Source organism: Antechinus flavipes, chromosome 5 (assembly GCF_016432865.1).
Source record: "Antechinus flavipes isolate AdamAnt ecotype Samford, QLD, Australia chromosome 5, AdamAnt_v2, whole genome shotgun sequence".
Classification (NCBI taxonomy): Eukaryota; Metazoa; Chordata; class Mammalia; order Dasyuromorphia; family Dasyuridae; genus Antechinus; species Antechinus flavipes.
In genome coordinates this window covers 284,323,250-284,335,327 of record NC_067402.1, presented here as the reverse complement: position 1 = coordinate 284,335,327, position 12,078 = coordinate 284,323,250, and positions in this window count along the sequence as shown.

Here is a 12,078-nt window from a genome sequence, read left to right as displayed (position 1 = left end):
CCCCCCATTTCACTTTTAGACACCTCCTATCATTAGTTTTTCTTGGCGTTATGCCTACATCTGTCTCTTTGCAATTTGTAAAGAGACTATAATAATTATGTATATTCATATTTCCTCTGTATTAGAATGTGAACTTGTAGAGGGCAGCGATTATTTTATTCATTTTTATCCCCAACAGACTCCAACCGAAGTCCTTGCAGATAATTAGTAAATATTTACTTAGTGACCGAACTATAAACAAATTTAAGAAGACATTTCAATCAGAGCCTCTTCATTATCGGTCTTCAAAACATATTGTGGGTGTGGATCAACATCAACTCAAACACTCAGCTTGTGAGCCCCCACCACTGTGTTTCTTTTTTACCAGACACATTAGTGTAAAATTAAACACATTTAATTAAACAACATATTAAAATAAGTGAACAGATTTTTCTCATACACAAAGGGCTGTTCCCTCTCACATCACTGGGACAGGGAAGGGGAGGGGATTTACAGGGAACATCTAAGAAGGTGCATACACATGGGAAACATGCATATGTGACTAAGGCAGCCCTCGCCTACTTGACTTAGAGCTGTTGATGTTCTTTAGGGGAGTCATAGAGTAAACTTCACAGCACTGGTGAGCTGGCGACCTCTGCTGCTCTGTTCACTGAACTGCACCGTCACAGTCAATTAGGTTTCTCTGCTGTGACTGCTGATACTGCTTCTGGAACTTCTGTCCTTTCCTTACATCTGCTGGCTTTTATCTGGCGTTCAGCTTCTTTCCCCTTGGGGGAAGGGTCTCTTGCTTCAGCAGCTCATGGTTTCAGAGGTTATTTAACTATTTTGTGCCTGTACCAGTACCCAACTTACTTGTCTAAGCCATCTGAGCAATTCTCGTAAAATTCTTTTTAATTCCTACTATATCCTTAGTCCAAGCAAACTATTCCCCAGGAATCACTTAGCTAAACTACAAAGCTAAGTGTGTATTTTCACACACACACACACACACACACCCTTTTAGGCTAAAAAAATTAATGCTTCTCCCTTTCTCTACTACAAAATAAATTATATGACCCATGGGGCAGCAAAGGGACAGGAAAATGGATTCATCTGGTTACTAAACAGACTCCATACTGTCCTTCTGTCTCATATTGATAATCACTCATTCAGTTACTGAGTGAATGAGTCTTGACATTTTCTTTATTTCAAATCATTTGGATTTCAACAGTCATTGGGGTGGGGCAGGGTTACAGTTCCCAGAACTAGTCCTGAGTGTGTACTTAGATAAGTGTAGTTAGATTATTCTTGATGCAAAAGTTTTCCCTCATATTCTATATTTTGGTCATTTTACAAGATGGGAGACTTTCCAGGCAAATCTGAGTAAAACCATTCCTCTGAGCTACATATTCCTTCTTCTGAGCTACATCTCACTAGGGTTCCCACATATATATGGTTATGGTGAGATAGACTAACATAATGATATCTTTAATTTACAGAGTTCTTAACACTTTTTCAATAAACAATAGCTTTTCTACAAACATTGCCCTTTCCCTTGGTATTCAAGAGTTTCCATTTTTTGACTTCAGCCTATGTTTCTTACCTTACCTCCTGTCTATTCCCCTTCACAGACTCTGCTCCAGCCAAACTTGCTTTTTCAAGAATATGTGCCCTGTGGTTTTGCACTCCCATGTCTTTGATTCACTGAGTCCTGCATATAGTATGGACTCCATTCAACCAACATTTAAGTTCCCACCATGAGCAATATGTATTTGTTGAATGAATAGGTAAAATAAAATGTTGATCCAATTACTTTACAGATTAAGAAACTAAGACAAGTGAAATGAGTTACTCAGAAGAGCAACTAGATCTAGAACTCTTATCTCCAGAGCCCCATAGTTCAGTGAACCTTCCAGAAAATGATAATACCAAAATTTCATAGTTTATGGGGAATGAATGTTGTATCACATGTGATTTACTTAGCCCTAGAGTTCTCTGCCAAACAAACCCAAGAACAGAGTTTGAAGACAGGAAACCAACCCTGGGACTGCCTCTAGAGACAAAAGGATAAAACATTAAACCAATTTGGGCAAATATTGCTTATCTTGGTATTTTTGCTCACATATGGATTGCAACTGAAACAGAGTAACTACTACATACACTTCAACCATTGATAAGAAATGTTAGTAGTGGCAAAATAAACTCCCTATTCTATTTAAGAATAAGTTATTACAGGAAAGTAGCCTTATTCATGGAGAATAGGTTCTAAAGGTCCCTCAAAAAAAGGAAGCTAAAAAGATGAAAGAAAAGAAGGAAGAAAGGAGGAAGGAAAAGAGGAAGGAAGGGAGGGAGGAAGAAAAAAAGAAAGAAAGAAAAAGGGAAAAAAAGGAAGGAAGGGTGGGAGGGAGGGAAGAAGAAGGACACTAACAAGTTCCCAACCCAAGATGCTGCCAACAGTTGGCCATATTGTGGTTCCCTCTTCCTCCCTTTAGTCCTTGGCAGTCTCTCTGAAGAAGAAAAGTGTCCCCATTACAGACAGAGTCTATTTATAGTGAGTAGAAGCTGTTGAAGTCACTGATATAGGACTGGATCCCCAATCAAGAGCACAAGTTCCAAGGATCCTGACTTGGACAAGATTTTGAAGGTCATCTTGCTCAAGGTTTTAGGGATAGGACTTAGGACTTCCTACGTGGAATTCCTGGAAGAGAAGTGTATGTACTATGTAAGTGGGTCAGCACCCATCCCTGAAGCCTCTAGCCCCAAAGAATTGCCTAGAGAATAGAGAGAATTTGTGGTCACTCATTTGTGACTTGTGTGACTTGCTGAGAGGCTCCGTCAGCACGTGTCTATTGTCCTATCGCCTGTCCTTTTGTTCAAACAAATTCGTTACACGTGGCAAGTGCATTCATTCATTCATTTATTTATTCAACACATCTTTACTAAATGCTAAGCAAGGTACAGATGCAGGATTTGAATCCTGGTCCTTAATTTCAAATTCAGTAAGCTAATTTACACTATGTCATACCAAAACAAATGGCAGTTGAATTAAAGTGAACCTTCTTAAGGTTCACATGAAAAATTCAAAACTTCAAAACCACAGCCTTTCCTTTATGTATTGAAAATCACAGTGCTTATGAAAGAAAGGATCTAGAAAGCCATGAGACTGAAAAAATCCAGATGTTCCCAATATAAAATGTAGCTGTGTCCCTATCTTTGATTTCCACATCTGCTAAGCTGCCTCTGGGGATCTTAAAGGGGAGCAACAAAAAATGTAATTCCTTCCCATTTACAAATGAAGGAATAAGGGTAGTAGGAACTGTAGTAGAGCCAAGAAAAAAGCAGAGACCTTCTTTTCCAATTTTAATACACTTGCTCAAAGCAACTTGAGATTACTTCTTGCCAAAAATTCTACTGCAGGACATTTTCAAGCCAACTTACTGAATAAAAATACTAGATAAAAAATTTATAACACAGCCAACTGATATGTCCCCCTTTCTTCCTGACTAGAACCTTACTATTTTATTGTTAGGTTTTTTTAAGCTATTGTGATGCTATTAGAATACACACAGAGATCAATAAATACATACAAATACACTCATAGGTGCTGAGATTTTAAGCTGTAAAGGACCTTAAAAGTCACATAAGATCCAAATGGAACCATGAACAGAAATCAGGTGATGTTCCCAAAGTAATATAGACAGTAAGTGGCAGAGTCAGGATTTGAATCCATGGCCCCTGATTCCAAATCAGTGTTCTCCCCTATCCCCATCAACATCCCTGAACTAACTAAGGCATTCTTAGAGGGAAGAATGATTGCAGTTGATCCTACTTTTCTCACGTCCAACTTTCCTAAGTCCAGAGCAATTTTGCTCAAGCTTAAAGACATCTTTTTGAAAACCCATATCCTTTAAAGGCTCAGCTCAGATCCCACCTCCTCCATGAAGCCTTCCCATCCCCCTTTTGCTCACCCTCTACTCTAACAAGTTCATTTTTTTATCATATTTCTCATGTGCTATATTCTTCCTTTATACTTATTACCAAACTTTATCATAGCTCTATTTGTCTCATTTCTGCATATAAGGAATAAGCTTTTGCAAACAGAGGCTAATATTTTTTTGTCTAAGGGTTGGGGTTTTTATCTTTACTCCAATTAATGTAAACATAAAAACCCCAGATCAACTCAGTGAATCATCAAAGTTGTGAATGAATTAATTTCATTAATTTGGAAGAAGAATAATGCTGTTACTATTAGATAAATACAGCTCGTTCTCTCTCTTTCTCTTCTCTCACTGACTATCTCTCTCTCATATACATGTGTGCACACATGCACACACACTTACACCCCTTGTAATTAGCTAAATCACATCACCTCTGAGCTCATGTTTAACACAGAAAGTCAATTTGGAATGCTGCAGTCCAGCAGCAGGTAAATCAAGTAATGGATCAAAACAAGGTGAAGGATTAATGAGAGAAATGCTTTGGAGAAAGGGAAGAATCAAGTTTTTCTCCCTTCCTCACTCATGGGACTTGTGAACTTCCAAATGTATTAAGGTCTGGAGTCCCTTATTAGTAGCAACGTCGTTCAAGCAGAAATGCCTGATGGTAGCATCTGTATCAAGAACTAAAATGCCTGCTGGTAGCATCTGTATCAAGAACTAAAAGATATACTGAAGCCAGCTACAGAGGAATACCTAAGGGGAAATCTATGAGGATTCCAGTAGGGAGAAAAGGATTTCCAGTAATAAAGAGCTGTGAGTTTGTCATTTGGTCACATATGTCGAGTTTAACTTAGGCTCATCGATCTGAACTTTGCACTGAGAGTGCACCTATGGATTTGGTATAGAACATTTGGGCTTGAATCTCAGTAATCCAGCTCACAATCTCCTTTCCTCGAATGAGATGATTTTGTAAGAGCTAACCTTATATATAATCAACTATATAGCTTACTAACCCATACTAGCTTAGTAAATATCCTTTTTTAAATTTTTATTATTATAGCTTTTTATTTGTAAGTTATATGCATGGGTAATTTTTCAGCATTGACAATTGCAAAACCTTTTGTTCCAATTTTTCCCCTCATTCCCCCACTCCTTCCCCTAGATGGCAGGTTGACCAATACATGTTAAATATGTTAAAGTGGTAAATATCCTTAATAAAAACTAATTAACTATGGCTGATAAACAGTGGAGAATGCACTGATGGGGGCTCATGGACTTGTATTGGAAACCCCAGCCCCTTAAAATCGCTTCTAGATTCTTGTGGGTGAAAGTATTGTTGACCTCTGGGGACCTAACCAGCGAGTCTAAGTGTTCATTTGGGGAACTGTGCCCCAGTAATCAACACAATGTCTCCCTCAGAGTGGGGACTTAACTCTGATCATAGATGGAATTCAGCATTGGAAGAGACCTAATAAGCTAGTAGTTTTCAAAGGGTGGTCCAGATAATCCTGGGGGCCCCAAAACCCTTTTAGCAGGTCTACAAATTCAAAATTAGTTTTTATTTCTAATATGGTAAATGTCTATAAATGTAATACACATAAACAAAAACTCTTTGGACAGATGCTCGATAAGTTTTTTTGTTTGTTTTTTGCTGAGGCAATTGGGGTTAAGTGACTTGCCCAGGGTGACACAGCTAGGAAGTATCTGAGGCCAGATTTGAACTCAGGTCCTCCTGACTTCAGGGCTGGTGCTCTATCCATTATGGCACCTAGCTGTCTCTGCTCAATAAATTTTGATAGCTTAAAGATACCAAGAATAAAAGTCTGAGAATCATTCTTATAGATCACAGATCTAACCTCATCACTTTACAGATAAAGAAACCAAGTGGTTCCAAGCTTTAAGTAGTTATCTTGCACATGAGGCTTTTTTAAGAGACATATGCATGTCCCCCTTAACCAATCCTGGTGCCGTCTCATAATAAAATTCTTGCAGATGGCCCCCTTGTCACTCCAACATGCTGAGAACAGATCAATTAAGCCCAATTGAACCTTATGAATTGTCTCTCCCACAGGGATGTTTATAAGTACAAGGCTGGGCTGGTTTGTTCCAGGGCGATAAAAAGAATGTGGATAAGAAGATTAAATGGAAAGAGTAGATGGGCCTATTACTAAATTCTTGAATTAGTATTAAATATCGGTATTAAACAGCAGCGGGCAAATATTGGACCAGAAGTCTCAACGGTACAGCTACTTAATGCCCTTGCCTTCACGTGCAGCCCTTATCTCTCCACTCCCCTAGCTGTAAAATGGGGATACCAATCCTGGCACAACTTTGACATTCTAAGGATGAAATGTAATTTGGCTCTGCAAAATTCTGCACAAATGCTGAATAAGACTAATATGCAGTTCTTGAAGAGAACTTTGATTAAAACAAAGAAGCAGAAATGAAAGCAGGTGGGACTTGAGCACTCCTATTAGCCAGCGTCAGCTATTTGGCGGCCCCAGCTGCATTGCAGGATGTGTTCATCAGAAGCCGAATTGTCCTGTGGTGCCCCTGGAGCTCCTTGCCCCCTGGTGACCACTGTAGAGCCTGGGTTGACTTTGGCACAGTAAGGAATCAAATACTGAAATGTGAGGTCAGTTGGGGAAAGCAGGACTACAGAGGGGATAGAAGTTTAATCCTCACCACCACCCACCCCCATCTTCATCCCTGCCTGTGACAAGAAAGCTCATTGTGCTGAATACTTGGCACAGAACACTGGCTGCTTGGTGAATGTGGATTCATTCCAAGCGTTCCCCTCACCCCATCCTGAGCCTGAGGATTTGGAGGCAGCTGCAGGCCTGCTGCTGGCATCTCAAAGGAGTTGGGCAATTGGTTTGGGGAGGGGCAGACAGTTGGGAGCAGCAGAGCTGAGGATGGCCCCATCTGAGAACAAAGAATAATGTGAGATGGCCAAAATCAGGAGGAGGAAGTCAGAGGACCGGAAGCTTTTATTCCTTGTTTTTGTTTCACAACTTTTACTCAATCAAAGACGATTGTAAGCTGGATCACTGAGACTCAAGCCCAAATGTCCTATATCAAATCCATAGGTCACTTAAATCCAATTCACTTACAAGTCATCATTCTCCTGAAGTCTTTCGTCCTCTTGAGAATGAAGGACAAACAACTATTTTCCTCTATTCTGCCATGCATGCTGCTTCTCAGTCCAAAACCTTCCTTTATTTGATAAGGAAACAAAGGGCATTGAGACTTACCCAAGGTCAAAAATAGCATCTCATATTTACATAGTATGTCATATAATCTATGGCTGATTTAGTCCAACCTTGAAGAGAAAATGCCCCTTTTAGCATGAGAGTGATTATCCAGTTTTTACATGAAATTCTCTCATTAATGGGAGAACTCTATATCCCAGGGCATTCTGCATCTGGACAACTCTACATGTCAGGAAGCTTTTCCTTCCATTTGAATGTAACCCTAGACCCAAAGTCCATTGGTATATAACTCTCCCCTCATTGGTGGAAATCAATGTCATGCCTGAGTGAGTATGGAGCAGAATTGATCCCCATCAATGAGGAGAAAAGTCCCATACTAATGGGCTTTGGGACTAGAATTACATAGCCAAAGCCTCTCTCCCCACTCTCATTACTCCTAGGCCTATCCTCTGAAGTCAGTCTTGTAGTATGGAATAAAAAGATACAGATTATACAGTCCCTGACCTCAAGAAACTTATTCTAGCATCAAGCAGAGCCCCTAATCCTTCTCACATGTGATGGCCCTCCACATATTTGGAGGGTTTGGGTGGTCGGAAAACCTGTGCTTTAAATGTCAGTGGGACCTCTCAGGATCTAGATCTCTATCATCTGATTTGCACAATTAAGAACTGGCACTAATTGACCTCTTATGTCTCTGTCATCTGTAAGCCCATGAGCTCCTCTAACCCCAAATCTATAATTTTAGTGGATGTAGGAGATAACACTTGTGTATCAGTGACAACCCTTCAAAGGCTAGAAAAGATACTGGTTTTAAGAGTCAGAAAACACAATCCTCTCCTTATCTCATTTGACCCTCACTATCACCCTGTAAAGTAGGTCTACTAGTATCTTTATCTAAACTAAAGAACCAACATAATTCCATTTTATGAACACTGACTCCACTTTGTTGTTTACCTGTAAATCACTTGATTTCTGGGAATTCCACTCACTTGCCGCTCTCCTCTCTCTCTCCTCTTCTCTTTTTTTCTCTCTCCCTCTCCCTCCCAATTCAAAGACTCTCTAATCTTTGCTCCAACAAGAAATCAGATTACCTAAACTAATGTCCTGTTTCATATCTATTTATTGTTTTCTTTTACTATATTAAAATCTGTACAAGTCCTTTATTCAAGGTCCTTGTGCCTATTGAGGGACCTTGGTCTCAATTTGTTCTACAATTCTATTCCTGGCAAATAAATTACATAATTCAAAATTTATTTTCTCAGTTATTCACATACAACAGTGGGGATTGGAAGCTGTTGTTTGTCCTTTGTTCTCGAAAAAAAACCATGTCATCAGGGAGGTGATGTCATGACACACAAGTGAATTGGATTTAAGTAAGGGGATGTGCAAGATTACCAATCTTTCTCCTCCAGAGTCATCCAAGTCCAGTGGCAAGATATGGATCAGGATGACTAGAGATAGCCGTAGATGAGGGGATGTGAAACTAGGATTCAATTACTCCTATACATCAAGCATTTATTAAACACTAGAAGCCAGACTTGGAACTATGAAAACGAAAATATCTCTGCCATCAAAAAAGCTAACATTGTAACAATAGAGAAACACCAATATGAATATATATGTATCATATATATATTATATATATATATAAACGCAGATATAAATTGACATAAAAAGTGTAAGGTAATCTTAGGCACTAGAATTAAATTTATTTTTTGTGAGGTTTTTTTCCCCTCTGAAATTGAAAGTTTATTATTTCTTGTAGCAAAATAAAATTCCATTAATTCATAAATATATGAATATATACAATGTAAACATTTTTCAATAGGAGAATACCATATTAGTTTCTATTTTGTGGCAATTATGAAAAAAGCTGCTTTGTTTGCCCACATAGGTCCTTTTTCCCTTTTTCTTTCTTTTTGTTCTTTTCCCCAGTTACATTAAAATATTTTTAGGGTTATTTTTTTAACATTCCTTTTTTTACATATTTCCATATGAATTATGTTAGGAGAGAAAAATCAGAACAGAAGGGAAAAACCTTTTGTGAGGTTTTATGAGGCAGCTAGATGGGTTCAGTAAATTGAGTACTGAATACCAGAGTTCAGATCTGACTTCAGACCTGTAATAGATAACCCTAAACAAGTCATTTAACTGCTCTCTGCCTCAATTTACTCTACTGTAAAATGTCAATAATGATAGCCCTTACCTGATAAAGCTGTGAGGGTCAAACAAAATAATATTCATACTAGTGGATGCCCATCAGTTGAAAAATGGCTGAATAAGATGTGGCATATGGATGTTATGGAATATTATTTTTCTGTAAGAAACAACCAGCAGGATGATTTCAGAAAGGCCTGAAAAGACTTACATGAACTGATGCTAAATAAAAAGAGCAGAACCACGAGATCATTGTGCATGGCAATAACAAGATTATGTGATGATCATTTCTGATGGAAATAGTTCTTTTCAACAATGAGATGATTCAAATATCAAGTGCTTCATATACATACACACAGATGCATATGAGGTATGTGTGTTTATACTTACCAAGAAATAAGTCATTTTAATGGGGAAAGTTTGATAAAAATACAACTCCAATTGACTATATTATAATATATCATATCATAGTTAAAGACCAGTTGTTAACAAGTTACATTCACAATCTGTTACTTAGATTCCTTCTTGTGTGTCAGTTGTATGGCTTCATATTTTATTTAAAGAAATGTCAAAATAATTCAAATGTGCTTCAAATTTTTTATAAAATGTCCAATAATTAGCATTTTCCACAAAGTAAATATATGTATGGGTGTATATAGAGATCTATTTCTATTAATTCATGCACATATAAATTCATGCATTCATATGTTCATATTTGGAGAAATATATAGAAATTATTATTATTTAAATTATGTGGCCTATATTCAAAGATAGCTTACATTTAGACACATTGCTCATGAATAAATGAAAATTTGTCTGGGGAAAAAAAATATCAAGTGCTCATGGGTAGGCCGAGTGAATATAATAAAAATGACAATACTATCTAAATTAATCTACTATTCAGTGCTTTACCAATCAAACTCTCATGAAATTATTTTACAGATTTAGAAAAGATAATAACAGTTCATCTGGAAGAACAAAGGGTCAAGAATTTCAAGGCAATTAATGAAAAAATTGTAAATGAAGGTGGCCTAGCTGTGCTAGACCTAAAACCATATTACAAAGCAGCAGTCATCAAAATCATATGGTACTGGCTAAGACATAGATTAGTTGATCAGTGAAGTAGGTTAGATTCACAGGACAAAATAGTCTATGATTATAGTAGTCTAGTGTTTGATAAACCCAAAGACCCCAGCTCTTGAAATAAAAACTCACTATTTGACAAAAACTGCTAGGAAATTTGGAAACTAATATTGTAGAAATCAGGCTTTGACCCACACTTAAGATAATAAGGTCAAAATGGGTTCACGATTTAAACATAATATAAGCAAATTAGAAGAATAAAGATCGCTTACCTTTCAGATCTGTGGAGAAGGAAGGAATTTGTGGTCAGAGAAGAACTAGAGATCATTATTGAATACAAAATAGATAATTTTGATCATATTAAGTTTAAAAGGTTTTGTACAAACAAAACTAATGCAAACAAGATTAGAAGGGAAGCAATAAACTGGGAAAACATTTTTGCATTCAAAGGTTCTGATAAAGCTCTCATTTTAAAAATATATGATTGACTCAAATTTTATAAAAATTCAAGTCATTCTCCAATTGATGGTCAAAGGATATGAACAGACAATTTTCATATAAAGAAATTAAAACCATTTCTAGTTATTCGAAAAGGTGCTCTAAATCACCATTGATCAGAGGAATGTAAACTCTAAGGTACCATTATACAACTGTCAGATTGGCTAAAATAACAGGAAAAGATAATTTTGAAGGAGAGGGGAGAAAACTAAGATACTAATACATTGTTGGTGGAGTTGTGAATGGATCCAACCATTCTGGAGAGCAATTTGGAACTATGCCCAAAGGGCTATCAAAATGTGCCTATTCTGATCTAGCAGTATTTCTATTGGGCTTATATCCTAAAGAGATCTAAAAGGAGGGAAAAGGACCCTTTGTGCAAAAATGTTTTGGCAAGAAACTGGAAACTGAGTGGATAGTCATCATTTGGAGAATGGCTAGATAAGTTATAGTATATGAATGCTATGAAATATTATTGTTCTATAAGAAATGATTAGCAGGATGATTTCAAAGAGGTCTGGAGAGACTTACCTGAAGTGATGCTGAGTGAAATGAGCAGAACTAGGAGATTATACACAGCAATAAGATTATATAATGATCAATTCTGATGGACGTGACTCTTCAACAATGAGATAATTAATGCTAGTTCCAATGAGCTTGTGAGGAAGAGAGCCATTTGCACTCAAAGAGAGGACTGTGGGAACTGAGTGGGAATCACAATATAATATTTTCACTCTTTTGTTGTTTGTGTGCATTTTGTTTTCTTTCTTTTTTTTTTCCTTTTTGATCTGATTTTTCTTGTGCAAGATAATTGTATAAATATATATATATATATGTTGGATTTAACATAAATTTTTAACATGCTTAAAATATATTGGATTACTTGCCATCTGTGGCTGGGGGGAGGGGCATGGAGGAAGGGGAGGAAATTTAGAACATAAGGTTTTGCAAGGGTCGATGTTAAAAAAAATTATCCATGTATATGTTTTGAAAATAAAAAGCTTCAATTTAAAAAATAATATTCACAAATGCCCAGCCCATAGTAGGTCCTCAATAAATGCTTGTTCTTTTCTCTTTTATTTTTCCTTTTACATCAGTGACCCCTTTGACAAGTCTAATAAAGCCTACAGATCCCCTTTCTCAGAATAATAATTTTAAATGGATAAACTACCTAGAGTTTTAACAAACTAATTAAAAATATTTGCTCATAT